Source organism: Onychomys torridus, chromosome 12, assembly GCF_903995425.1.
Source record: "Onychomys torridus chromosome 12, mOncTor1.1, whole genome shotgun sequence".
Classification (NCBI taxonomy): Eukaryota; Metazoa; Chordata; class Mammalia; order Rodentia; family Cricetidae; genus Onychomys; species Onychomys torridus.
This window is the reverse complement of record NC_050454.1, coordinates 65,515,606-65,521,322: the sequence shown is the minus strand read 5'-3', so window position 1 is coordinate 65,521,322 and position 5,717 is coordinate 65,515,606.

Below are 5,717 nucleotides of genomic sequence, written 5' to 3'. Positions count from 1 at the left end.
TGAAAGCAATGGTTTCAGTCTTCTAGATAATGTGGAAAGAGAATTTGAACAATGTCAATAATAGTTAATTTCCTTTCATAAAATTACTATTACCTCTCTGTTTTCAGCACTGTTTTATGAATGAACATAAAAATTATTTAAACAATTAGTTAACTATTATCCTTGGAAGTTGCTATGACAATTAATTTTGTAGTTTGGGTAATTGCGAGGATCATACTAAAAAAAATCCTGAGTGACAGATCTTAAAAATAAGTGGATTTGGGGAATTAAAAAACAGCATTTGGGTGACATTGTATGAGAGAGTCTGGACCAGAGTGTACATGTTCTCACAGACCTCCATGTTAAAGACATAGGATCCATTTGGAGAATTTTAAGAACATCAACTGTAAATAAACTCTCCTTGTAATTCATTGGTTTCTATGTAGAATGTCAAGACAGGGACAAGACAACAGGAGGTTCTAGATAAGGATTAAGAAATGCCTAGCAAGCACAAGGCCCTGGGTTCAATCCTCAGCTTAAAAAAAAAGAAAGAAATAGAACAGGATTCTGCTTCTCAGATCTGAGCAGAAGAGTTCTCATCATTTCAAGATTGCATTAGCCAATTTCTCCCAAATCAAGCCAGAATAACATGCAATCATTTATAAATATTTGCCCTATACTCTAAAGATGGGTTATACATTACTACCTGCATGACTGGAGTCATTGCTTTGTGTTCTAAACTTCAAGTACCTCCATTCTGGAGGAAAATTATATCCTCTTCATTAACCTACTGCAGGAGGGAGGGCTTATTAGAATGCTCTGTGGAAAAAACTCAGCCCAGAAGCCTTGGTTTAACAGTGACCATATTAGTATTTATTTCTGTGATTATTAACTCCTTTTCAAGACACTGTTACCTTATGGACTAAATAATCACCAAGTAGGGCATTTACACTTTTCTTGACAGGAGTACCACCTGTTATTCCTTGTGCTATGTACTCATTGAAGGTCTTAGAATGATTTTGGCAGAGACTTTCATACTCCAAGGAGAGAAGGTCCAATTAAAAATATGGACTCACACATTTATCTTTTCAATTATTAATCTCTGTGGTAGCTGTAAAAGGCTTATATTTGGATATCAAAAGGTATATAGTACTAATTAAAATAATCTGACATGGAATTGTTTCTCCACAGATTCATATGAAGCCAAGATCTTACTCATTGGCAGATATGTAAAGGAAATCTCTTACCCAAACATCTCACAGTGACTGTGGAACAGGTTTTGTTTAAGATCAAGTTTTTCTTTGTGTTGAATATGGAATACAAATAATCATGCTTTTCCAAAATATTGAACAATTCTTTATATTTGTCAAAAGTCTACCACTACAGTCATTGTAAGGGAGCTGTATTTCATGCAAAAGGTATCATTTTTACTAAAACTGTATTTCATTAAATTCAAACCTAAAGGAAAATTTTAAAGCCATATGGAAATCCTCAATATTTTCCTACAGAGAATTTATGAAAATGGAAGTTGTGTGCTGTGACCAAAAAAAAAAATCAAACATTATGGATCTTCATTTAAAATGATAAGCAATGAATTGATTTTAAATAGTTATTACTTAAGGGAAGAAAAATAATAAATAGATCTGAATTTTTTAACATATAGAAATAATATTTGATGATATAAAAGGTCAAGAGTAAACTAAATTATTTTTAAAAGGTAAGGAACAATTAAAGGAAAGGGGTTAAATATGAAAGGTAATAAATCAAGACATTCCCTTTTGCTTTAATTATGTTTCCCAATTTTAATTAACAGTTCTCAATATCAAAGTTTGGAAGAAACTATATTGTATGTGAATAAAATAGGACAAATTCATCTCATTTCTTAAGTTTAAAGCTAATTTATCATCATTAAATACACTACCAATTTGTCAAACTGTACTTCCAAGCCTGGCTAGCAGCACATAATTGATTTAGTTATTGCAGTCTATGGGAGTTTCCTGGAGGACATGTCAAAAATGATCTCACTAGAATACATTAGAGAAGCCTGAAATCTGTTAGTCCCAAGGCACTGGACAGTGTGAGAAAGTATGCACAATACTGGGATCACCACAACTTCTCCAAATGTATTTTCTACAGCTGTTGATGGAAACATGAATTTCACTACACTCAACATAGAGATACGAGATCTTTTGACTAAGATATATTATCCTGTCCCACTTTGTAGGAAATACACACTGTATAGTGTTTCTTCAGGTTCAAGTCACAAAGAAGCCATCAGGTGGCGTCAGGGAAGGCATTCATGCAGCAATATAACAGAGCAGACAGAATGTGAATAAGGCTAAAGTCAAGGATTACAAGAGGAAAAATAAAAGCAACAGTTCACAACACAGAAGGCTTAGAGTCCTATGCACATGGCTGCTAACACAAAAGGGGGTGTGTTGCCAGCTATACCAGCTTCACTCTGACCGAGGGAAAGTGCAGAGATCTGGGGAGCATGCAATAAAGGAGGCTGCCATGCCTTAGCTTCCTTTTCTTGAAATGAACACGGCAGACTCTAAAAGGATGTTGAAAATAAAAATAATGACTATGGAATTTCCTTCAATAATTGCAAAACACTTATGACATTGCAAAGCAAGACCCTTCAGAGACACTATTGCTTGTCATTATATCTAATCTAGACCAGGGTCAGCAGGGTAATGTGAGAAATAACCTGAGCTCCTGCTCTTGACATTAAATTAATCTCCTTCACTGCCTTTGATTTTATTTTTACTTTCCCACAGTTTCTCATTTATACTGTTTTAGTTAACTCATGCTACCATTGTAGTGGAAATCAGAATACTTTCTGTCTAGATTCTCAGATTCATCAATTAAAAAATTAAAAATTGCTATGGAATAATGCAAAAATTTATTATTAATGAGAAGGATAAGTATACAAGAAAGCAAAAGTACAAAAACTGTGAAACTCAAAGCCATCTCCAGACAGAAGACCACATTGAGAGTGTGGGTTGGGGGAGCCTTATTTGCGTTGTTGTAAACATATGAATGAGTTTGACCATATTGAAATTATTAGTAGCTCTATGGCACCTGTTTAGATTGTTATAAATATTTTATGTGTCACTAAATTTTGTCATGAATACATGTTAAGAATTATATAATTCTGTTGCCAGTAGTGAAGTGGTTATAAACAGTATGCAGATCTTTAAAGCCATAGATAGAATATTTCCATCTTTTGGATAGGGCAGCTTGAAAAAAAATTTACAGTCATATGTTTGTTGACAATAGGTATTGTAAGAAATTCATCCATAGGTGATTTTGTCATTATGCAAACATCTATGAATTTATCTATGAAGAATAGTTTATATTAATCATTTGATGTGGGTGTGGTCTTTTGTTGCAATCAAGTAACAAAATAAATATTGTGTGTATGAAAGTGATGCTTATATAATGAGGTGCAGTATTAATGAGAACACTCCAAAATAGCATAAAAATGAAAAGCATAGTGCAGTTGTAATGGTTATTTTTGTTGCTAATTTGACTATATCTGGAATTAACTGAAAACCAAGTGCCTGGGTATACTTGTGAAGGATTTCTTTCTTATTTGAATTATTTGAAGTGGGGAGACCCACCCTAAATCCAGATCTTTTGAGATGGAAAAATCCCCCTTAATTCTGGTCCACACCTTCTAGTGGTAACCTATATAAAGGACACTGAAGAAGGAAGGTTCTGCTTTTTGCCTGCTTGCCATTGTCTTACTGGCTATTTCTTTAGGATTCCAGCATGTACTGAAGACCAGCTGAGACCACCAGGCTTGTGGAATGAACAACTACTGGATTCTTGGACTTTTCATCATGAGACAATCACTGTTGGACTAGCTGAACCTCAGCCTGTAAACCACTTTAATAAATCCTGCATATATATATTCATTCTATCTGTTTCTTTTCTCTAGACCAATACAGTAAGTAAGTAGATTATGTATATGAGCATGTATTGCTTGTATCACATATAGAAAATGTGATATCTATAATTATATTGCTATACTTTTATAAATGAGTGTAAGCACAATTTATTTATTTGCACAATCATCTCCAACAACACAAAAGTAATATTATATGGTGGCTTTATGAATTCATATTTTCCTATGACTTATGGTATTAGTAATATCATCAGAGACAACATTTTTCTGTTATACTCTTTTGTTTTGGTTGTGCCACACACCACTGACCAAAGTTTTTCAGTGTGGCAGATGACTGTATTTCATAGAGTTTGGGAGACTGGAAAGTCCAAAAACAAGGTTTAGTCAAATCCATTGTTAGGTGAGAGTTCTTTTACTCTGCTTTGAAGACAACCATCTTCTTGCTATTGTAGCATATTAGAAATATGGGTAAGTGTAATTTTTTCTTTGAAATTTGTTAATCAACTTGTGAGGTACACCTCCTTCATAATTTAATTTCTCCACAGCCCTCAGTTCTAGAGACCATCATATCAGTAATTAAGATTCCAGCATTTGAATTGTGGACAACATAATACAAATTTTGTTAGACATTCTATGTATGTTCAAGAGCTATGCTCAGGAAACAGACCTGGGAAAAAAAAGGATCTTTCCATAATACATTCCAAATGGACTTGGTAAAAAATGAATGAAGGCTGCTATTCTCAAGAAGGTAGGACATTGATAGCTGCTGATTCAACATGAGAAGACATTTATTGAACGGAAAGTCTGGTTATAGTGAACTTAGAATTCTCGTGATGAGCCTACTCCTTGTACTTTGCTACTTACTGTCCTGGTTTTCAAATATACTGTTACAGGAGTTACCAGTATTATTAGTTATCCAAAAACTACCTAACAACACCTAAGATAATCTACCATAAAGGGGGCTTATTTTAATGATGCTCTCAGTATTTCCAATCTCTTAATAACTGATCCACAGGGCCTATTACAAGACAGACCATGGAGAGGAGGCAAGGGCTTACTGTGAAGAATAGCTGCTGGGATCCTGTCAAGGAAGAGAGAAAGGAGCTCAAACCAGGACTACTTTGTAGAGTATGTTCCCACAGTGATCCAGACACTTCTTGGCAAGCCCAGTTTTGCATAGTTTTCCACTCATCCAGTGGCTCTGTTCTTACTGCTCTCCCAACTGAGCTTTTATTTCATGGGCCTGTGGGGGACAGTTAATATCTAAGCTTTAGCTGAAAGATAAGGACAAATACGGGTTTAATTTTTATTTTGTAGAATTTACAGCACAGTTAGGCATTTAATTACTTCACTTGAAGAAACCAAAATCTTTTATGAAGCCCTCACTTTATAAAGGAAGTGTTCAATACTGCTTTTGTTTTGGTTTTGTTAGCATAGATCTAATTTACAAGACTATTACTGAAATGTAAGGTGGATAAATTGCTTCTTTTTTACTTTTAAAAAGGCATTGCAAAGGTGATTTACATAATTGAAATTCTATATTTATAACTACAGATGTGCCACAAAATTCAGGATAGCAGCCAGACTGTCAAAACTCTCACTAGTTTCAGGAAAAAGAAGGTTTATACACATTTTCACTGGTTCCTATACAAATAAAGCTATTTTAGGATTGGGAGAAACAGAGGAGCTTTCATTTCAAAGCCCATACAAAGAACCCAAGATCTGTATTAAAAGAAAAGCCAAATGTAATAGTTAGAGACCAAAACAGTTAAATAAGTTGTAGTTAGCCTTGAATATTTATAAATGCTGGATAATTTTATAGGAT